Genomic DNA, 25,160 nt, shown 5'->3' with positions numbered 1-25,160 from the left:
TTTTTTTTAAGTTTGGAACTTAAGGCTCTTACTATGTTGGTTAGATATTAAGTGAACTAAAATCCTTAATCATGCAACATAATCAAGCTTTGATCTCATGCATATTTAAGACATATTTAAAAGCAATAAATAACTTAAAACATGCATAAGATAAATGTGATCTAGTATGGCCCGACTTCATCTTGAAGCTTCAACTTCAAAGTCCGTCTTGAAAATCTCCGTGGGAGGCACCATTTTCTTCAAATAGGGTAAGCTATAATTAAACTAATTACAACTATTTGATGGTACGCAGACCATATTTGAATTGAAAAACAATTTTGGTACTTTACACTAGTAGAAAAAACCCCTGTTGCAGCCCCCTTGTTGCAGCGTACATGTATTAATACGCTTCAACAACTAGTCGGTCAACGCGGGTCAAACCATTTAAATGGTTGTTGCAGCGTACAATTTAATTGTTCCCTGCAAAAGTGTTTGTTGCAGCGTACATTTTAAAAGCCCCTGCAATAGCCCGTTTTTATTGCAGCGTACATTTAAAAGCCCCCTGCAATAACCCGGATAAAAAAATTCGCTGCAATATTATACTACGGAGTAATTCAGAACAAATTAAGCATCTCAAAACTTCAGCTCTCGCGCGCGCTCAACTCCCTTCTTCTTCCCCATAGCTTTCCCTGCGTCGCCCCCCTCAAAAAAAAAACCATTCCTGCGTCATCAATCTAGCTTCCTCGTCGAGTCGTCGGTGGTTCTGGCCTCCTCGCCAGTCGCCGGTGGGTCTCTTTTCTCGCCTCCTCTACAGATGCCGTTTTGTTCAATTCATTTTTTTGAGTTCTGTGCTTCGTTTTAGGTTTTGTTCAATTTGTTTGTTCAATTCGTTTTAGGGTTTGTTCTATTCTTTTGTTCAATTCGTTTTTACGGTTCAATTCGTTTGTTCAATTCGTTTTTAGGGTTTGTTCAATTCGTTTTTTAGGGTTTATTCATAGATAAAGATGGGGCGGTGTTGGAATTAGAGAATGGTGGTGGTGGTGGTGGCGGTCGTGGTGGGGTAGAGCAGGGGAGGTGGGTTGACTGTTGTTAATTGCATTGTACGTACTATTGAAATGTGATTTTTCATGTTATAATTCTTTACCTTCATTTTTTATGGTCTTGTTGTATTTTCATCCTATCATTTCCAGAAGCTGTATTGATCATAAATCTCTGAAGCAAAGTGGTGACCTTTTCTCTGAGTTGTTCATTTGACGTTCACTTATTGTTGGATGTACCAAGAGCACAATTGATGCTATTTTCTTACAAATTATGGGTGTTTGGAAATATTAACTCATTATGAAATGATGAAAGTAGAATATTTAGGCTTTTGCTTTGTATTATTTAAGTAGACCTTATGACCTAATTATCTTCCTTTCAGGCCACAGATTACTACGGAAAAGCTGTGCAGTTGAATTGGAATAGTCCCCAGGTTTTTTTCTTTTTGTATTTGGCTATTTTATCTTTTTACTACAATTCTTTAGATTTCTGTTCATTTTTGTCATTGTAACAATCTCATTGTTCCTTTCCAGGCGCTTAACAACTGGGGACTTGCACTGCAGGTAATATTTCTCATCTATACAGTGAGAAATGCAGAAAGGAAAGGCTGAGAAGTGCATTTTTTTTACACTAGAAAGTTAGTGGCAATACAATGCTCTCAGACTTTGGCTTTACCATTCCCTGTTTTGTGATACAGGAACTCAGTGCGATAGTCCCTGCTAAGGAAAAGCATAACATTGTTAAGACGGCAATTAGTAAGGTGCAAACATATTACTTGATAAACTCAAGATAACTAAATGATTTTAGGTGTGGGTTACATACGAAATTATGAATATTATTGAATCTTCACTATTATTTGATTCTCTGTAATATACCTTGATGCAGTTCCGTGCAGCAATTCAGTTGCAGTTTGACTTTCATAGGGCTATTTACAACCTCGGAACTGTTTTGGTTAGTCCTCAATTATTCTTTTCTTTTTTAGCAATGCTTGTCCAGTGCTTTCTTCTTTCTTTTATTATTATCATCTGGATATTGTGTTGTATTGAAGGGTTACACGGTCACTGAGATCGGATGATAAGGTGAGTTATGTATATTTTGGTTTTGCAGTATGGCTTAGCCGAGGACTTGCTAAGAATCGGGGGATCAGTCAGCCATAATGATATTTCGCCCAATGACTTGTATAGTCAGTGCGCTGTCTTTATTGCAGCTGCTCACGCATTGAAGCCAAATTACTCGGTAAGCTCTCTGCAATTCCGGTTTCTCATCTTCACCCTCCCTGCCTCTTCAGCGGTCCTCACGAAACATTGATGCGGGTTGGCTTGTATACACCTCAACCTTCCTAAATCTGCTTTGGTAGAATTCTTGGTGGGTGTTTTTTTGTCTCTTGAAATTGGACCTATTGGGATCTTGCGCTTTGTATTTTTCATCTTGATACAACTTTCAAGCTCAGAATATTATCGGAGAAATGCAAGGAAAAATTATAACGCAAAATCATTATGCTAGGCCAATGTATTCCTATTGCAAACAGTTGCATCATATCTGTTTTCTCTGACGAGGTTTCTTGTTGAGTTGTAATTGTGACAGTTTTTTTGGTTTTGCTTTTAAACTTGTAGGTCTACCGCAGTGCAATGAGGCTAGTCCGTTCTATGGTAAGAGTGCTTTACATAAAATCAACAGAAAGTGTACATAGTTCTAGTTACATTTCAGCATTTTACGTGACTGTAAAAACCACATTCTACTTTCCATTTAGTTATCCTCAATGCTAGTTTGACCCTCTCCCCACCCCTCAATAGGTAATCCCTTTACGGCTTTACCCGAATCAAATTATCAAGTACTTTGTGTATGTTTAAGGACACTCCCAGAGCTTTGATCAACTTTCACCTTTCATGAATGTCAAGTGAAAACATATCAAGGAATATAGTAGAGACGTTCCTTAAAATTCTGTTTCCGAAGCTTGACCTTTTAGGGACAGAAATTATGGTTCAATTGATATTTGTTTGATTTAGTTCTCTACTCTAGTTGCTTCTGGAGATAATCCAGTGTTTCAAGGAAGAGGGCGGGGAGGGGGGGAGGGGGGGGGGGGGGAAAGAGGAAATGTTCTTGCAGACAAAACATGCACCTTTATGCATTTTCATATATAGTGGTTTGTGTTGCTCCCTGACGTTAACACAAGGCTTCTCCTTTTGCAGTGTGTTAAGTCATGATTTGTTCTAAATCTCTCTTATCTATTTTTCAGCTTCCTTTGTCCTATCTTAAAGTGGGATATCTGACGGCTCCACCTCCAGGAAATCCAATAGGCCCCCATAGTGATTGGAAGCGGACACAATTTGTCCTTAACCATGAGGGTCTTTATCAGGTAATTTCACTATCTCCTGGCTTGGGAAGGAAAGTGAATATTTAATCAGACACTCCAGGATGTTAGACAGGCAATATTTAATCAGACACTTCAGGTGTTGTGCTTTCCATGGCTCAGTTGCATTGCGTTTAGAGCATTGTTTAGCTAAATAATCCTATTTTTCTAAACATCTTTCCATGTGATATCTTTTCATATAGTAACAAATACATTTCTTTGATGAAAACTATATGGGAAGTTCTACATCCTGACCTCTTCGTTTGGGAAATTCTACATGGTGGAAACTAAAAAGTTTCATTTTCTTGGTAATGGCTTAATACACTAAGTGTCGTTATCAACTAAAGTTATGGCTAACCCACCACTAATTTACCATATTTCTGACCCTAAATATAATTACTAACCTACCCTCTAGTTAATACACCTCACTCCAAGTCTCCCACCACCACCCACCATCCAAACCAACCTAACCACCCCACGCCACCACCTGACCCCACCGACCAGTCCAACCCCATCGCGCTACCTGACCCCACCACCGCACCCACCACTCTACCACCAAATCTCACCACTTCTTCTCTCCATCTTCACCAACAAGGCAACAACCACACGCAGCCCACGTTTCGCCGGCAAGCCAGTTTAGCTATCAACGAGCTATTCCCCAGCCAATCTGTTCAGCGAACCAGCCAACCAATTCAAATGCAAACTTGGCAACATCAAAAGAATCGAGATGTCTTTTTCTTCTTCTTCTCATGGATCTGACAAAGCTGACTCGGAGAAATCGGCTTGGCCTCTCCAGCAACAGCTTCCCCAGTCCAACCTCGTTTATATTCAACAATTTAACTTCTATAAATAGATCGTTTTTGCAGAACAATAATTTTTTTGGGTCCCTTTAATTTATTTATTTTCCACCATGTAAAATTTTCCAAACCAGTAGACCACCATGTAGAATTTCCCAAATTATATTGATTGTTGTTTGTCTTTGTTTTCCAACGTCTTGCAGTGAAGTTAGCAATGCCTCTCTTTCTCCCTTTCTCTATCTTGACTTGAGAAACTTGCAAGGATACTGTATTGTACTCGTTTCATCCTTGGGGTTGATTTAGCATCTGAAAGTTACTTTAGTTGGAATTTTCACCTATGGATACTTGCGATGGAGAGCTATCAAGTTCTTGTTATATGGTAGTTTCTTTAATTGGTTTTCTAAAATTTATGGGGACCTATCTATTGCTGTGTGTAACTAAGATAGATATCTCTTGAGATTTTCTCAATTATATGTGGAGACATGACATTCATCTTGACTCAGGCAGTTGGATAATGGTATAGATTATGGAGATATGTTGAGATATTTGACCATTGTGCAATCTGATGGATGGTTGAAAGTAATGTTTCTTACTGAACCACCCCTTTCTAATGCAGATTGTATCCGAACAAAAGACATCACGGCAGAGTCTTTCTAGCAAGCAAGTAGATGGGCCAAATATAAAAAATAGAGCCGTCAAATAGTTGTAATTAGTTTTAATTATACCAAGTAGCTATAATTAAAACTAATTACAACTATTTGATGTTACGCAGACCATATTTGAATTGAAAAACAACTTTGGTACTTTAGACCAATTACATTCAAATTAATGGTACGCAGACCATATTTCCTATCCTATTTGGGCCATACTAGTCACTTCATAACCTGCAAAACAGTACATATACAATATATACCATTCACCCATTCATTATCATGAATGGCCCCACATAGCTGGTTAGTAAAACACATTATGCATCACATAAACATTTGCAGCAATTAATCAAGGGCACCAATAATCTACAAATTATTCAGTCCTTATTAATTCTAATCAAGTTGTTTTAACCTTAAGGATTTGTAGACCTAATCAAGAGTTTATGACTAAAAGGGCTCCCACTGAAACCAATAAATTCATATGCTTTACTAATTTTAAACATAAAAATGTATTTCTAGTCTAACCGGAAACATACAAATTTAATTAAAATTTAAAGCTCATATAAATTTATAATTGAATCCGCTTATTTAATTTTTTTTTCCAGTCGTATTTAAATTAATTCATGATTTTAATTTTAGTAAAATAATTAGAATAAATGAAATTTATTATAATTATAATATTCAAAATTAAAATCCAAGAAAACAATTTAAATCATTAATTTTAAAATTAATTAAAATTACGTAAACTGAAAATTTTAAATTAAAATTTTTAAACTCGACAATCGTGACATGACGAGCACTTGGGCTTGCGCCCAAGCCCCGTCGAGTGCACGACCCATCGAGGTCCATGGCACAGCGTCGCAGCAGCCACGCGCAAGGCAGCAAGGCAAGCCACGCTTGCGCGCAGCCTGCCTGCCCTGGCATCGCAGCAACTACGATGCTCCTCGCATCGCTCGCGCGAGGCCACGCGTTGTGGTGCGCTGAGCAGCGATCGCTGGGCGACCAGATCTCGCTCGCTCGCGCACCCACAGCGTGCCATTGCTCCGCCCATCGCCCATCGCGCACAGCGCTCGACACAAGGCAGGGCTGCTGTCTTGTGCTCGCGTGCCATCGCCTTGGTCGCTGCATTCGTACCGCGTGGGCGACGAGCTCCCTTGCTCGTCGTCGCACGCCAGTACTATACAACACCCCTTAAGGGTAACACGTAGCGTCCATTGCTTTGTGCGCGCAAGTTTATGAGCGATTGAATAAAAATTAAAAATTTTATTTTCAAAATTAATGACAAATTAATAAATCATATTAATTTCATAATTTTATGGCGAAAAATCGAAAATTTATTAATTAATTGATTTCCGATTAACATGGATTCAAGTCTAGGTCATAAAAATTTAAAATTTAACATAAATTTACAATTTTTATGGTGGTTTTTAATCATAGGTATCTAATTAAATTATAACTAATTATGAAAATCAAATTAACTCTAAATTATTCCAATTTTCAACAAATTAATCATAATTACAAATTAGATTGCATAATTAACAAGGCTAGGCATTCAAACTTGTTAAACATATACAGTAGGTCAATCAAAAATTCAAGATTTATCAACAAGAATCGCAAATATTTAATTTAACATCTTAAATTTACGAAATTTTGCGTTCGAAAAACTAAAACCTCCGAAAAGTCATAGTTAGGCTTCGAATTTGAGAATTCTGGGTTCGGCCGAAAATTACTATTTTTGTCAAAATTTTAGAATGCCTTTTACATGCGGAATTGACACAAAAATCACTCGATTTGGATGAGTAACGAAGAAACTGCCGAAAAACTGCGTACGTATAATTTAATAAACGCAATTTGCAATTAATTAACAATTACGAAAATTAATCACCGCTTTTAATTTTTGCAAATTTGTAATATTTAACCATGTTTATGCAATTTAGATTATGAAAATAATAAGAGGCTCGTGATACCACTGTTAGGTTATGATACATATGACAATTCATAAATCATGCGGAAAACCATAAAGCCAGGAAATCATATTATTTACACATAATCATTTAGCATAGTATAGATGCATACATGTTGTAGCTGTTAGGTTATGATACATATGACAATTCATAAATCATGCGGAAAAACCATTTAGCCAGGAATACATATTATTTACACATAATCATATAGCATAGTTTAGATGCATACTCTTTGTTGCGTGCCTTCCCTAGCTGCGCCCGAACCGAACAAGAACAAGTCTTTAGGACTCCAAGTGTCGTCCCTCCGTAGATAGTCCATAGCACGTCCGGATCCGCCTTAAGATTGACCAACTAGAATCGCCCTTAAGGTACTAAAAATTTCGGCACTTTTGAGCAAGGAATGTGACTGAATTTTTCTCTCAAAAACTCACTTTGAATACTTGAAAACTTATTATAAATTGTGAACCCAGGCCACATATTTATAGGGGTATGGAAAGAGAATTGGAATCGAATTAGGATACGAATTAATTAAATTAGAATCCTAATGAAACTCTTATTTAATTAATTTATCAAATAGAATTAGGAATTTAATCATTAAACGAATCCTGTACGTTTTAGGTTTCGTATGTGAACACAAACACCCACGCACACACAGCAACCCACGAGGGGCGCTATGCGTGCGCGCGCACAGCCCGAGCATCGCAGCCCACGACTGCCGCAGCCTTGGGCGCGCGCTGGGCCTGTCTTGCGGTGGGCCCGGCGCAGCCTTGGGCTGGCGTGTTGTGGTGCGCGTTTCCCTTGCTGGACGTGGGCCTGGCTTCGTGCTGGGCCTTCGTCTAGCAAGCTCGTCCGATGCTAATTCGTACGACGCGCTTCCGATTAATTTTCCGATTCCGGAATTCATTTCCGATACGAACAATATTTAACATTTCCGATTCCGGAATTAATTTCCGTTTCGAACAAATATTTAATATTTCCGTTTCCGGAATTATTTTCCGATTCCGATAATATTTCCGATTCAGACAATATTTCCGTTTCCGGCAATATTTCCGATTCCGGCAATATTTCCATTTCCGATAATATTTTCCGATACGTACCATGTTTCCGTTTCCGGTAACATCTACGACTTGGATAATATATTTCCGATACGATCCATATTTCCGTTTCCGGCAATATCATCGTTTCCGGAGTATTCATTTCTTGCCTGTGACGATCTCAGCTCCCACTGAAACCAAGATCCGTCGATTCCGAATATCCATAGATGGAGTATTTAATGCCATTAAATACTTGATCCGCTTACGTACTATTTGTGTGACCCTACGGGTTCAGTCAAGAGTAAGCTGTGGATTAATATCATTAATTCCCCTTGAACTGAAGCGGCCTCTAGCTAGGCATTCAGCTCACTTGATCTCACTGAATTATTAACTTGTTAATTAATACTGAACCGCATATATTAGACTTAACATTGAATGCATACTTGGACCAAGGGCATTATTTCCTTCAGTCTCCCACTTGTCCTTAGGGACAAGTGTGCATTTCCTAATTCCTTTGTCGCTCGATGCTTGCTCTTGAACATTAGGTAAGAGTTGTCATCCTTATTATGTCCAGAGGTGTTCCTCGGTTTCAGAGTTCAACTGATCAAATAAACAGATAATCATAGCCTATGATTCATCCGAGCACGACCATGCATTTCACAGTTTCTAGCTCTCCGAGTGGCCTTGTACAACTTTTAAGCATCTCATCCCGATTTGTGGGAGGACAATCCCAATCTTGCGATCTTGAGATTAGACTTCGTTTGATAGGTGATTACCTGAGAGTTGCCTTTATAACCTCCTTTTACGGTGCGACGGTTGGTCAACGTCAAAGCAACCAGTTCTCAAACAAGTAATCTCAAATCACTCAGGTATTGAGGATTTAGTGTCTAATAATTTTAATGAAATTTACTTATGACAGATTTTCATCTCTTACAGTAAAGTTTCATAGGTCTTGTCCGATACTAGTCTTCACAAAGTAAGTATCTATGCAAATGATTATGACATTGCCATGTCCACATAGTTCAAGAAACAGAACTACTAGTCATCTTGCATTCTAATCGTCTAACGTTTTCTATGCGTCCAATTTTTTAGAAAACTCCGACTAGGGACCATTTTCAACCTTTGACATTCAAGTTCACTTGATAGACATTTCTTAGTCACAGGACTGGTCCTGATAGTCTATCTTGAATATATCGTCAAATTGAAGGGACTCATCATTTAATAAACCACAATTTAAATGGAAAAATGAATTCTTTTCATTTATTGTGAATGATTAACCAATAATGTTTTACAAAGATTTAAACTCTAAAACTTTAAAACATTAAATAGAGACATCAAAGCCATTCTCCAATATGCTTGATTCCCATAGCTGCAGTGTGCGAGTTGTGCTTTGCCTGCGGCAGAGGTTTAGTCAATGGATCTGATATGTTGTCATCAGTTCCAATTTTGCTTATCTCGACTTCTTTTCTTTCAACGAACTCTCGTAGAAGGTGAAATCTACGAAGTACATGCTTGACTCTCTGGTGGTGTCTAGGCTCCTTTGCCTGTGCAATAGCTCCGTTATTATCACAATACAGGGCTATTGGTCCTTTAATGGAGGGGACTACACCAAGTTCACCTATGAACTTCCTTAGCCATATAGCTTCCTTTGCTGCTTTATGTGCAGCAATGTACTCCGCTTGAGTTGTAGAATCCGCAATGGTGCTTTGCTTAGCACTTTTCCAGCTTACTGTTCCTCCGTTGAGGCAGAAGACAAACCCAGACTGTGATCTGAAATCATCTTTGTCGGTTTGGAAACTTGCGTCCGTATAGCCTTTAACAATTAATTCATCATCTCCACCATAGACCAGGAAGTCATCTTTGTGCCTTTTCAGGTACTTCAGAATATTCTTGGCAGCAGTCCAATGCGCCTCTCCTGGGTCTGATTGGTATCTGCTCGTAGTACTGAGTGCGTACGCAACATCCGGGCGTGTACATATCATAGCATACATTATTGAACCAATCAATGATGCATATGGAATCCCATTCATTCGTCTACGCTCATCAAGTGTTTTTGGGCACTGAGTCTTGCTTAGAGTCATTCCATGAGACATGGGTAGGTAGCCTCGCTTGGAGTCCGCCATCTTGAACCTGTCAAGCACCTTATTGATATAAGTGCTTTGACTAAGTCCAATCATCCTTTTAGATCTATCTCTGTAAATCTTGATGCCCAATATGTACTGTGCTTCTCCTAGATCTTTCATCGAAAAACATTTCCCAAGCCAAATCTTGACAGAGTTCAACATAGGAATGTCATTTCCGATAAGTAATATGTCGTCGACATATAATACTAGGAAAGCAATTTTGCTCCCACTGACCTTCTTGTATACACAAGATTCGTCTGCGTTCTTGATGAAACCAAAGTCACTGACTGCTTCATCAAAACGTATATTCCAGCTCCTGGATGCCTGCTTCAATCCGTAGATTGACTTCTTTAGCTTGCATACCTTTTTAGCATTCTTTGGATCCTCAAAACCTTCAGGCTGTGTCATACACACAGTTTCTGTTAAAACGCCGTTTAAGAAAGCAGTTTTGACATCCATCTGCCATATTTCATAATCGTAATATGCAGCGATTGCTAACATTATCCGAATAGACTTTAGCATTGCAACTGGTGAAAAGGTTTCATCGTAATCCACACCGCGGACTTGCCTGTAACCTTTTGCAACCAATCTAGCTTTGAAAACTTCAAGTTTCCCATCCTTGTCCTTTTTCAGTTTGAAAACCCATTTGCTTCCAATGGCTTGGTAACCATCTGGCAAATCGACCAAATCCCATACTTGGTTTTCAGACATGGAGTCTAATTCAGATTGCATGGCATCTTGCCATTGCTTGGAGCTAGGGCTCGTCATAGCTTGTTTGTAAGTCGCAGGTTCATCACTTTCAAGTAATAGAACGTCATAGCTCTCGTTCGTCAAAATACCTAAGTACCTTTCCGGTTGAGATCTATATCTTTGCGATCTACGCGGGGTAACATTTCTAGATTGACCATGATTCTCACCAGATTCTTCTAAAGATCTCTGAGTTTCATCCTGAATGTCATCTTGAGGATTCTCTAGAGTTTGTTGTTCGACTCGAATTTCTTCGAGGTCTACTTTTCTCCCACTTGTCATTTTGGAAATGTGATCTTTCTCCAAAAAGACACCATCTCGAGCAACAAACACTTTGTTCTCAGATGTATTGTAGAAGTAATACCCCTTTGTTTCCTTTGGATAGCCCACAAGGATACATTTGTCAGATTTTGGATGAAGTTTTTCTGAAATTAATCGTTTGACGTATACTTCACATCCCCAAATCTTAAGAAAAGACACATTTGGAGGCTTTCCAAACCATAATTCATATGGAGTCTTTTCGACAGCTTTAGACGGAGCTCTATTTATAGTGAGTGCAGCTGTATTTAGTGCATGTCCCCAAAATTCTAATGGAAGTTTGGCCTGACCCATCATTGACCTGACCATGTCTAGCAAGGTTCTGTTCCTCCGTTCCGACACACCGTTCCATTGTGGTGTTCCTGGAGGAGTCAATTCTGATAGAATTCCACATTCTTTCAGATGGTCATCAAATTCATAGCTCAGATATTCACCGCCTCTATCAGACCGCAGTGCCTTAATCTTCTTGCCTAATTGATTCTCTATTTCACTTTGAAATTCCTTGAATTTGTCAAAGGATTCAGACTTATGCTTCATTAGGTAGACATAACCATACCTACTGAAGTCATCAGTGAAAGTGATAAAGTAGCTGAAACCACCTCTAGCATTTGTACTCATTGGTCCACATAAATCTGTATGGATTAAACCTAATAGTTCATTTGCTCTTTCTCCAACTTTAGAGAAAGGTTGCTTTGTCATTTTGCCAAGTAAAGATGATTCGCATTTACCATAATCCTCTAAGTCAAATGGTTCTAGAATTCCTTCCTTTTGAAGTCTTTCTAAGCGTTTCAAGTTTATATGGCCTAATCGACAATGCCACAGATAGGTGAGATCTGAATCATCCTTTTTGGCCTTTTTGGTATTTATGTTATATACTTGTTTGTCGTGATCTAATAAATAAAGTCCATTGACTAATCTAGCAGATCCATAAAACATCTCTTTAAAATAAAACGAACAACTATTGTCTTTTATTAAAAAGGAAAATCCCTTAGCATCTAAGCAAGAAACTGAAATGATGTTTTTAGTAAGACTTGGAACATGGAAACATTCTTCCAGTTCCAAAACTAGCCCGGAGGGCAACGAAAAATAGTAAGTTCCTACAGCTAATGCAGCAATCCGTGCTCCATTTCCCACTCGTAGGTCGACTTCACCCTTGCTTAACTTTATACTTCTTCTTAGTCCCTGTGGATTGGAACATAAGTGTGAGCCACAACCAGTATCTAATACCCAAGAAGTTGAATTAGCAAGTATACAGTCTATAACGAAAATACCTGAAGATGGAACGACTGTTCCGTTCTTCTGATCTTCCTTTAGCTTTGGACATTCTCTTTTGTAATGGCCTATTCCATCACAATAAAGACAGCTTGATGTGGATTTGTCCTGCTTTGATTTAGCATTGCCCTTGGACTTTCCACCTTTCTTGAACGGTCTCCTTCTAGCCTTGAGTAAATCTTTGGCTTCACAGTCCAGTATTATTTCAGCCTTTCTGACAAGGTGAACAAATTCAGCAACTGTTTCTTCTCTTGGTTCACTTAGGTATAGTTGCTTGAAGCGACCAAACCCACTGTGTAGTGAATTGAGCAAGATAGAGACTGCCATCCTTTCGCTTATTGGTGTTCCTAGTAGACTTAGGCGATCAAAGTATGAACGCATAAGATCCACATGGAACCTCAGTGGGACGCCTACCCTCTGTTTAGTGCGAAGGAGCTGAACATGTGTTTCTTGGACCTCCATCCTATAACACCTGTTGGGAGAACTAACCTTTAGACCAGACATTGATTCAATCAACTCATGGACGTTCAGGTCCCTGTCCTCCGTGCTTCCACGACAGATATCCCTCAGATTCTTGATGAGCGTAAAAGGTTCATAGGCTACAAACCTTCTAGCCCAATCATCAGGGATATTGTTCAGCATGAGACTCATAACCTTTTTGAGATCCGCATCCCAGGCGTAAAATCTCTCAGGGGTCATGTCTCTGGCATAGTAGCTTGGCATGGGATGTGATAGTACATACTCAAGTCCATTGAGTTTGACTATTTCAACTAGCTTAGCTTCCCATTCAAGAAAATTTGCCAGGTTCAGCTTGACCATAAGCTCAGAACCCATGATGATGTTTTGATTGTTGTTTGCCATATTTAAAACTACAATTGAAAAGAATAAACAAATAAATAACCATTCCCAGTTTCTCTTAATAAACTTAAATTCTAGCATACATGCATAATTCAATGTTTATTAAGCATTTTATTCAAGTTATGTGTTCCGGCAGGTGTGAATAAAATGATTCCAAGATCCTAAAATCATTAAAGAACTAAGCACAGTTTGTCGACTTAATCCTAAAACATCTTAGGTAAGCAAAAGCCTTTTGCTAATAGTCTAGAAACTATTCTTGGTTGATAGGTACGTCTAAGAACTTATTAGGTAAACCTATCGATTTTGCCACAACATAAAAGGACTCCTTACTTATATCGTTGAGTTTCACCAAAACTAACATGTACTCACAATTATTTGTGTACCTTGCCCCTTTAGGACCAATAAGTAACACCTCGCTGAGCGAAAACTATTACTAGATTGATGTAAAGGATATCCAAGCAAGTGTATATTTTGGCATGGCACCTTATAACTCAATTTTTAAGTTTGGAACTTAAGGCTCTTACTATGTTGGTTAGATTTTAAGTGAACTAAAATCCTTAATCATGCAACACAATCAAGCTTTTGATCTCATGCATTTTAAGACATATTTAAAAGCAATAAATAACTTAAAACATGCATAAGATAAATGTGATCTAGTATGGCCCGACTTCATCTTGAAGCTTTAACTTCAAAGTCCGTCTTGAAAATCTCCCTGGGAGGCACCATTTTCTTCAAATAGGATAAGCTATAATTAAAACTAATTACAACTATTTGATGTTACGCAGACCATATTTGAATTGAAAAACAACTTTGGTACTTTAGACCAATTACATTCAAATTAATGGTACGCAGACCATATTTTCTATCCTATTTGGGCCATACTAGTCACTTCATAACCTGCAAAACAGTACATATACAATATATACCATTCACCCATTCATTATCATGAATGGCCCACATAGCTGGTTAGTAAAACACATTATGCATCACGTAAACATTTGCAGCAATTAATCAAGGGCACCAATAATCTACCAATTATTCAGTCCTTATTAATTCTAATCAAGTGGTTTTAACCTTAAGGATTTGTAGACCTAATCAAGAGTTTATGACTAAAAGGGCTCCCACTTAAACCAATAAATTCATATGCTTTACTAATTTTAAACATAAAAATGTATTTCTAGTCTAACCGGAAACATACAAATTTAATTAAAATTTAAAGCTTATATAAATTTATAATTGAATCCAAAAAGTTTAATTTAATTTCATTCGTATTTAAATTAATTCATGATTTTAATTTTAGTAAAATAATTAGAATAAATAAAATTTATTATAATTACAATATTCAAAATTAAAATCCAAGAAAATAATTTAAATTATTAATTTTAAAATTAATTAAAATTACGTAAACTGAAAATTTCAAATTAAAATTTCAAAACGATCTAATCGCAACGCAAACACCTCACGCATCACACGCCCATGGGCTACACGCACACAGCCATCGCTGGCCATGTGCGCGCAGCCCATGCGCTGCGTCGCATAGCTGCTGCTTCTACCCTTCGCAAGCCATCACGCGAGCTGGTGCTCGCTGCGCGCGCGCCAGCGCTCGATGCACGCGAGCATGTGCTCGCTGCGCGCGCCAGCGCTCGATGCACGCGAGCCATCGCTCGCTGCGTTCGCTCGCTAGCGCTCGCTGCACGCGGGCCAGCGCTCGCTTCGTGCACTCGCCAGCGCATGCTGTGCGCGCTCGCTAGCGCTCGCTTGGTGCGAGCCAGCGCTCGCTGCGCGCGGCATCGACGCTGGGCGCAGCACTCGTGGCACGCGAGCTTGTGCTCGCTGCGAGCGAGGCTGCGCGCGCTTGCGCGAGGCAGTGCGCGTTGTGGCGCAACTCGCTTGCTGCCCACACGCGACTGCCGTGCCTTGCCTTCGCCCATGCCCATTCGTCCATTGCTCATAGCCCACGACACAAGGCAGGGCTGCTGCCTTGTGCTCGTGCACCATGCCCTTGCTCATTGCATTCGTGCCGCATGGGCGACGAGCTCCCTTGCTCGTCGTCACATGCCCGCACTATACAACACCCCTTAAGGGTAACACGTAGCGTCCATTGCTTTGTGCGTGCAAGTTATATGAACGAATCGCATAAAATTTAAAAAATTTATATTTAAAATTAATGACAAATTAATAAATTAATATTAATTTCATAATTTTAAGGCGAAAAAATCGAAAATTTATTATTCAATTGATTTCCGATTAACATGGATTCAAGTCTAGGTCATAAAAATTTAAAATTTATCATAAATTTACAATTTTTATGGTGGTTTTGAATCATAGGTATCTAATTAAATTATAATTAATTATGAAAATCAAATTAATTCTAAATTATTCTAATTTTCAACAAATTAATCATAATTACAAATTAGATTGCATAATTAACAAGGCTAGGCATTCAAACTTGTTAAACATATACAGTAGGTCAATCAAAAATTCAAGATTTATCAACAAGAATCGCAAATATTTAATTTAACATCTTAAATTTACGAAATTTTGCATTCGAAAAACTAAAACCTTCGAAAAGTCATAGTTAGGCTTCGAATTTGAGAATTCTGGGTTCGGCAGAAAAATACCATTTTTGTCAAAATTTTAGAATGCCTTTTACATGCGGAATTGACACAAAAATCACTCGATTTGGATGAGTAACGAAAAAACTGCCGAAAAACTGCGTACGTATAATTAAATAAACGCAATTTGCAATTAATTAACAATTACGAAAATTAATCACCCCTTTTAAGTCTTGCAAATTTGTAATATTTAACCATGTTCATGCAATTTAGATTATGAAAATAATAAGAGGCTCGTGATACCACTGTTAGGTTATGATACATATGACAATTCATAAATCATGCGGAAAAACCATTTAGCCAGGAATACATATTATTTACACATAATCATATAGCATAGTTTAGATGCATACTCTTTGTTGCGTGCCTTCCCTAGCTGCGCCCGAACCGAACAAGAACAAGTCTTTAGGACTCCAAGTGTCGTCCCTCCGTAGATAGTCCACAGCACGTCCGGATCCGCCTTAAGATTGACCAACTAGAATCGCCCTTAAGGTACTAAAAATTTCGACACTTTTGAGCAAGGAATGTGACTGAATTTTTCTCTCAAAAACTCACTTTGAATACTTGAAAACTTATTATAAATTGTGAACCCAGGCCACATATTTATAGGGGTATGGAAAGAGAATTGGAATCGAATTAGGATACGAATTAATTAAATTAGAATCCTAATGAAACTCTTATTTAATTAATTTATCAAATAGAATTAGGAATTTAATCATTAAACGAATCCTGTACGTTTTAGGTTTCGTATGTGAACACAAACACCCAAGCACACACAGCAACCCACGAGGGGCGCTATGCGTGCGCGCGCACAGCCCGAGCATCGCAGCCCACGACTGCCGCAGCCTTGGGCGCGCGCTGGGCCTGTCTTGCGGTGGGCCTGGCGCAGCCTTGGGCTGGCGTGTTGTGGCGCGCGTTTCCCTTGCTGGACGTGGGCCTGGCTTCGTGCTGGGCCTTCGTCTAGCAAGCTCGTCCGATGCTAATTCGTACGACGCGCTTCCGATTAATTTTCCGATTCCGGAATTCATTTCCGATACGAACAATATTTAACATTTCCGATTCAGGAATTAATTTCCGTTTCGAACAAATATTTAATATTTCCGTTTCCGGAATTATTTTCCGATTCCGATAATATTTCCGATTCAGACAATATTTCCGTTTCCGGCAATATTTCCGATTCCGGCAATATTTCCATTTCCGATAATATTTTCCGATACGTACCATGTTTCCGTTTCCGGTAACATCTACGACTTGGATAATATTTATATTTCCGATACGATCCATATTTCCGTTTCCGGCAATATCATCGTTTCCGGAGTATTCATTTCTTGCCTGTGACGATCTCAGCTCCCACTGAAACCAAGATCCGTCGATTCCGAATATCCATAGATGGAGTATTTAATGCCATTAAATACTTGATCCGTTTACGTACTATTTGTGTGACCCTACGGGTTCAGTCAAGAGTAAGCTGTGGATTAATATCATTAATTCCACTTGAACTGAAGCGGCCTCTAGCTAGGCATTCAGCTCACTTGATCTCACTGAATTATTAACTTGTTCATTAATACTGAACCGCATATATTAGACTTAACATTGAATGCATACTTGGACCAAGGGCATTATTTCCTTCAGTAGCGTGCCTTCCCTAGCTGCGCCCGAACCGAACAAGAACAAGTCTTTAGGACTCCAAGTGTCGTCCCTCCGTAGATAGTCCACAGTACGTCCGGATCCGCCTCAAGTTAGACCAACTAGAATCGCCTTTAAGGTGCTTAGGAATTTTCGGCTATGTGTTTGCAAGTGTATGGCTGATTTTTATTTCAAAAACTTACCCTTTGAATACTTCAATCGTACCCATAAATTGTGACCCCAGGCACCTATTTATAGGGGTATGGAAAAGGAATTGTAATCCTACTAGGATGTGGATTTGCTAGTTAGAACTTTATTAGGACTCTAAATAACAAAACCAATCTAATAGGATTAGGATTTTAATCTTTGCACAAATCCTAATAGGATTAGGATTTCCCGCACATGCGTTGCACGAGCCGTGCACCCGCGCAAGCCTTGCGGCTCACGACAGGCGCACAGCGCTCGCCCACGCTGTTGTGCTCTCGCGCGCGCGCGCCCTTGGCTGGGCCTGGCCTTGCGCTGGGCCTGGTCGACGCGTGCATTGGTGCGTGCGGCTCGCTGGGCGATGGCCTGGCTTCGTGCTGGGCCTTCGTCTAGCGGGCCTCGTCCGATGCTAATTCGTACGATACGCTTCCGATTAAATTCCCGATTCCGGAATTCATTTCCGATACGAACAATATTTAATATTTCCGATTCCGGAATTAATTTCTGTTTCGAACAAATATTTAATATTTCCGTTTCCAGAATTATTTTCCGATTCCGATAATATTTCCGATTCTGACTATATTTCCGTTTCCGGCAATATTTTCGATTCTGGCAATATTTCCATTTCCTATAATATTTTCCGATACGTACCATGTTTCCGTTTCCGGCAACATCTACAACTTGGATAATATTTATATTTCTTGCTTGTGACGATCTCAGCTCCCACTGAAACCAAGATCCGTCGATTCCGAATATCCATAGATAGAGTATTTAATGCCATTAAATACTTGATTCGTTTACGTACTATTTGTGTGACCCTACGGGTTTAGTCAAGAGTAAGCTGTGGATTAATATCATTAATTCCACTTGAACTGAAGCGGCCTCTAGCTAGGAATTCAGCTCACTTGATCTCACTAAATTATTAACTTGTTAATTAATATTGAACCGCATTTATTAGACTTAACATAGAATGCATACTTGGACCAAGGGCATTATTTCCTTCACTTTGAAAAATGTACACAAATTTTATCTTCAGACGAGTCTAAGTTTCGACAAGCTTTAACATTTGTTTTCACTATTCGGGCTCTAATGGTGCTTTGGCCTTGATCTTGATTACAGTAGGGCCTCGTGTCTACTAACACGGTTTTAAGTCCTTTCCCGTTCCGCGTTTTGAAGGATCCGGGCCTCGGACTACATTTCCGGCGCCCCTGGCCAGGCGTTAAAAATTTAGGCGCCCAGCCTTAGGCGCTGGAAATTCCATTTTGGAAGTTTTTTTTTTGTTCTGGATTTCTTAACGCGTTTCCGAATGGGATTAGGATGTCACTTAATGCTTTCGTGTATATATAGGGGTTAAGTACGTCTTTCTTTTTCACCACTCTCAATTTTCCTCTCTTTCGCAATTGCTTAGCTTTTATTCTTCCCTGCTCTTGCCATGTCGATTCCTCCCTTCTCCCGCCAACGAGTTGTTAGGCGCTGGCTAAGAGCCCTTAATCCCAAAGAAAAGGTTTTGTTGAAAGGATACCACTTAGAGGCATTCTTAGGCTTACAACAAATTAATATTGATTATAATTTTCTGTATGTGGCCCTGAACTTTTGGGATTCTGATCACCATGTTTTTGTCTTTCGGGGCAATGAAGTATGCCCTTTGTCAGATGAATTTGCCGCGATCCTTGGTTATCCTACCAATGCTACTCCTGCTACCCCTGGCATTGTTGAAGAGGGTAAAACAACTATAGAGGCTTTCCTAGGACTAGATGCTAACATGCTCGCTGAGATCGTTGTGGGTGATAAGGTTAATTTGGCAAAGCTTGTAAAACATCACTTTAGACCTAGTAAAAATATGACCGAATAGAAATTGAATATTCGAGCACTTGTATTCTGCTTGTTGAACCACTATTTACTGTCGAATAACAATGGCGAGTTCGGTGACATAAGGTTGATCCCCTTGATCAGCCAGATGGAGAGTTGCTATTCCATTATGCCGTTGGTTGTTGCCGAGACCTTACTGAGCGCAGATGAGTTAAAAAAGGATGCCTAGTCTGAAATTTTTAATGGCAGCCCCCTATTGCTGCAGGTAATCGATCGTTTATTCGCACATATTTTTTATTCTTTTCTTTTTTCGTTTGCCTCAACAGCCCCCTGCCTGGAGCTGATTTTCAGCGCCCAGAGCTGGGCGTCGGAATTTCTGGCGCCTGGTCCTGGGCGTTGAAAGTGCGCCCCAGGCAGGACTTTCGTTTATTATTATTTTTCCGACCGTACCCGGTTTTTGCAGATTTGGCTCATGGAACAACTTAGGCTTCTAGAAGCTCCTGCCGATCCTAAACATTATCGCCCTATAGCCTTGGGTAACCAAAAGTATCTGCACCAAGGCCAGGACGAGGCCGAGTGGGCCTCCTATTTCACTCATGGCATATGCTCTATTAAGTGGGTGGTACCGTGGTGGGGTTTGACTAATATGACGGGGGGTTCCGAGGTGTTAGTTTATGTTTCTTTGTTGGGGCTATCTCGGCCCGTTTATATCTTTCCTTACCGAGTCATGCGACAATACGGCTTAAGGCAGACTATCCCGTTTTCCGATACGGTACCACCTAAAGTAGCGGTCTTTTCACAAGCACGGGTTCAAGCGTGGGCTAAGTATTATGGTGGCCTTCCGCGTTGGACCGTGGCTAGAGATGGCTTTGTGGGTCTTTCCGAAAACTACAAGTTGTGGATGAGTTCCGATGATAAGGCAGTGATAACTAAGGCTCGAAATGAAGAGTCGGCTGAGCTTTTGATACCTCGAGGTAGGGCTAAGTATGAGAGCCGTGATCCTGCTAATCCTCGCGACCATGGTATTAAGAATGTAAAAGCTCGTCCTGATCCAAAGCGAAAGGAAGTTCCTCCCCGTTCCAGTTCTAGGCCTAAAAAGGTGCCTAACATGAAGGGGCCTGCCGTTCACAAAAGAAATGCAAGCTCTCGCGGAGATCGTCGCCGGAATAATGTATGGGTTAGGAAAGTTCAGCCCTACTAGAACCAGTGGCTAATCCAATTGATGTTGATAATCCTTCCCCTACCATTGTTTGTGCCCTTGAGGCTGAGCGGGCTATAGCTGTTTAAACTGAAAATGTTTCTGAGGCCTTGGCATCCTTGGAAGTTAGTGTCAAGGAGCCTGTTCTTATGGAGATTGATATAGGGGCAGCGCAGAAGCCTGTGGAGGTGGACCCTGCGAACATTGCCCTCTACAAAACTTTATTTGATGATCCGGAAGAACTCGAGTAGTGTAGTTCTTGTTAGGGTGTAGGTGCCCTTTATTTATTTCAGTAGTGTTTGTTTTTCATTCCTTAGCACTTTTGTTTTCCTTCTTATTATTTTTAAATATTAATAAAGGCGTAATTTTATTTTTCTTGTTTACGTTTTGCTTCTCTATTTTTTTCTTTGCTCATTTCCAACACTTATGCACATTATATTTTTTATTTGATTGGATCGAATCCATAAATAGGATTACCTACGTATCCTTGTTAAATTTAACTTAAAATCAGGTCGCGCGAAGTTCTAGCTAGAATAAATTCTAGGATGCCGAATTTGATAAGTATGTTCTGAGATGGAAACATATTATTTGAAACGGTAGAATAAGTGAAGTTTATTATTATTTTAATCTGCTGCTTTGCCGTAAAACAAAGATTTGTTTTATTTTTTGAGTACATGTATTTTGCACATCATTTTTTCATGTGTTTTTTTTTGTGGTACGTATATCTAAATACGTGAATACGTGCTGTACCCCCCCAAGTGTTCGTTATTTTTCCGTGTATGTGCGGATAAAATGATGAGCACTTCTGGGCAAAGGTTGGCAAGCAGAGAGATTCAGCGCCCAGGCTGGGGCGTTAAAGATTTCGGCGCCCAGCTCTGGGCGTTGAAAATGATTCCTGGGGAGATTTCTTGGCGCGTTGCTTCACATGTTCTTGCGTTTATTTATTTTCTTTGTTTCATTTTAATTTTTATTCATCATAAATCAATTTTAACGCTATTTAGGAAGCTTTTTGGACTGTTAGTGTTAGACGCATTTACGTCCGGATTAATTTTTTCTATTCGTGACTCGAAAGCTTTGAAAATGGAGTTAGGGTGCGGAAGATATGAAGATCTTTGCGTAGGCTTTTTGGGTGGGTTGAGGTGGGTGTTGTTAATGATGGGGATGATGGGGTTATGTTTTATGATTTTTTTTTGAGCAACATTTGCATTGTTTGGATTTGATTTCTTTTGGTTTCTTTGGGTTGCACGGGTTTGACCTTTATGTCTTGGAAATATGAAGGGGATGGTGTGGTTTATTTTGTGGATTTTCGGGAATTGGTTTCGATGTCACGATTCAAGACCGAGTGGGCCTTGCTATTGGGCCAACAGTGGGCTGCTCCCTTACATTTTTTGATTTTTATATTTGCAAGTATGATTAGTGCTTATTTAGTGTTAGAATAATATTTTAGGAGAAATTTTACGCCTTTATTAATTTGGAAAGTAAGGAAAACACACTGAAATAAATTAATCAATATTCTAAGGGTTCTTAGGACCATATCTAGAGCTTTATTATTTCTATCATCTAAAGAACTACTAGGCGTTTTGCTAAAGTGCTCTCTACGGCTCAAGCCTTGGGTTTAGTCTCGTAGAACCTTGGTCCTTCGCCTGTACTCATCTTGAACTCTATTCCCTTTGCGTTGACCCACTGACATGTCTTTACCCATCCGTTCTCGGCCTCTTCTAGTGTTGATGTAGGAGCGACTAACCGAGTTAGATTGAAACCTTCATCTTGTAGAGCTAGGGTAGTCTCGTCCTCCATAGGCCTCGATTCGTTAAACAATGTCCATAGAGCTTGGTTGTCCAACATTTCAGCTGTTTCAGTCTTGGTGAGGTGGGGTGTGTCAGGTTATGATACATATGACATTTACATAGATCATGCGGAAAAACCATTAACCCAGGAAACATATTATTTACACATAATCATATAGCATAATTAGATGCATACTCTTTGTTGCGTGCCCTCCCTAGCTGCGCCCGAACCGAACAAGAACAAGTCTTTTAGGACTCCAAGTGTCGTCCCTCCGTAGATAGTCCACAGCACGTCCGGATCCGCCTTAAGATTGACCAACTAGAATCGCCCTTAAGGTACTCAGAAAATTCGGCACTTTTGAGCAAGATGTGTGTTTGATTTTCTCTCAAAAACTCACTTTTGAATACTTAAAAACTTGTGTATAAATTATGACCCCTAGGCCTTTATTTATAGAGTTATGGAAAAGGAATCGTAATCCTAGTAGGATGCGAATTAATTGGAATTAGAATTCTACACGAATTCTACTTAATCAATTTATCCAATAGGAATAGACATTTAATCATACACTGACTCTTGCAGATTCAGGAATCTCGCATGAGCTGAAACTCACACACACACGGCAGCCACAAGGGCTGCCCATGCGCGTGCGAGCAGCAGCCCGCGCAGCACGGCCCACGCATGCGCGGCCTTGTGCGCGCTGGGCTGTGGCGTGCGTGCTTGCTGGGCGATGGCCTGGCTTCGTGCTGGGCCTTCGTCCGGCAGGCCTCGTCCGATGCTAATTCGTACGATACGCTTCCGATTAAATTTCCATTTCCGGAATCTATTTCCGATACGAACAATATTTAATATTTCCGATTCCGGAATTAATTTCCGTTTCGAACAAGTATTTAATATTTCCGTTTCCGGAATTATTTTCCGATTCCGGTAATATTTCCGATTCTGACAATATTTCCGTTTCCGGCAATATTTCCGATTCTGGTAATATTTCCATTTCCAATAATATTTTCCGATACGTACCATGTTTCCGTTTCCGGCAACATCTACGACTTGGATAATATTCATATTTCCGATACGATCCATATTTCCGTTTCCGGCAATATCATCGTTTCCGGAGTATTCATTTCTTGCCTGTGACGATCTTAGCTCCCACTGAAACCAAGATCCGTCGTTTCCGAATATTCATAGATGGAGTATTTAATGCCATTAAATACTTGATCCGTTTACGTACTATTTGTGTGACCCTACGGGTTCAGTCAAGAGTAAGCTGTGGATTAATATCATTAATTCCACTTGAACTGAAGCGGCCTCTAGCTAGGCATTCAGCTCACTTGATCTCACTGAATTATTAACTTGTTAATTAATACTGAACCGCATTTATTAGACTTAACATAGAATGCATACTTGGACCAAGGGCATTATTTCCTTCAGTCTCCCACTTGTCCTTAGGGACAAGTGTGCATTTCCTAATTCCTTTGTCGCTCGATGCTTGCTCTTGAACATAAGGTAAGAGTTGTCATCCTTATTATGTCCAGAGGTGTTCCTCGGTTTCAGAGTTCAACTGATCAAATAAACAGATAATCATAGCCTATGATTCATCCGAGCACGGCCATGCATTTCACAGTTTCTAGCTCTCCGAGTGGCCTTGTACAACTTTTAAGCATCTCATCCCGATTTATGGGAGGACAATCCCAATCTTGCGATCTTGAGATTAGACTTCGTTTGATAGGTGATTACCTGAGCGTTGCCTTTATAGCCTCCTTTTACGGTGCGACGGTTGGTCAACGTCAAAGCAACCAGTTCTCAAACAAGTAATCTCAAATCACTCAGGTATTGAGGATTTAGTGTCTAATAATTTAATGAAATTTACTTATGACAGACTTTCATCTCTTACAGTAAAGTTTCATAGGTCTTGTCCGATACTAGTCTTCCCAAAGTAAGTATCTATGCAAATGATTATGACATTGCCATGTCCACATAGTTCAAGAAACAGAACTACTAGTCATCTTGCATTCTAATCGTCTAACGTTTTCTATGCGTCCAATTTTATAGAAAACTCCGACTAGGGACCATTTTCAACCTTTGACATTCAAGTTCACTTGATAGACATTTCTTAGTCACAGGACTGGTCCTGACAGTCTATCTTGAATATATCGTCAAGTTGAAGGGACTCATCATTTAATAAACCACAAATTAAATGGAAAAATGAATTTCTTTCATTTATTGTGAATGATTAACCAATAATGTTTTACAAAGATTTAAACTCTAAAACTTTAAAACATTAAACAGAGACATCAAAGCCATTCTCCAATATGCTTGATTCCCATAGCTGCAGTGTGCGAGTTGTGCTTCGCTTGCGGCAGAGGTTTAGTTAATGGATCTGATATGTTGTCATCAGTTCCAATTTTGCTTATCTCGACTTCTTTTCTTTCAACGAACTCTCGTAGAAGGTGAAATCTACGAAGTACATGCTTGACTCTCTGGTGGTGTCTAGGCTCTTTTGCCTGTGCAATAGCTCCGTTATTATCACAATACAGGGCTATTGGTCCTTTAATGGAGGGGACTACACCAAGTTCTCCTATGAACTTCCTTAGCCATATAGCTTCCTTTGCTGCTTCATGTGCAGCAATGTACTCCGCTTCAGTTGTAGAATCCGCAATGGTGCTTTGCTTAGCACTTTTCCAGCTTACTGCTCCTCCGTTGAGGCAGAAGACAAACCCAGACTGTGATCTGAAATCATCTTTGTCGGTTTGGAAACTTGCGTCCGTATAGCCTTTAACAATTAATTCATCA

The 25,160-nt window shown here is 39.7% G+C and overlaps 1 long non-coding RNA gene across 1 annotated transcript; it reads left to right on the top strand.

The window, feature by feature from the left end:
• The first annotated feature begins 1,319 nt into the window (after positions 1-1,319).
• Positions 1,320-2,253, top strand: LOC130459470 (uncharacterized). Its single transcript, XR_008918866.1, has 5 exons — positions 1,320-1,450; positions 1,551-1,580; positions 1,715-1,777; positions 1,903-1,968; positions 2,125-2,253. It is a non-coding gene; the product is annotated as an uncharacterized lncRNA (long non-coding RNA).
• The last annotated feature ends 22,907 nt before the right edge of the window (positions 2,254-25,160 follow it).

Source organism: Spinacia oleracea, chromosome 4, assembly GCF_020520425.1.
Source record: "Spinacia oleracea cultivar Varoflay chromosome 4, BTI_SOV_V1, whole genome shotgun sequence".
NCBI lineage: Eukaryota > Viridiplantae > Streptophyta > Magnoliopsida > Caryophyllales > Amaranthaceae > Spinacia > Spinacia oleracea.
The sequence above is the reverse complement of the archived record's forward strand: the minus strand, read 5'-3'. Positions and strand labels throughout refer to the sequence as shown.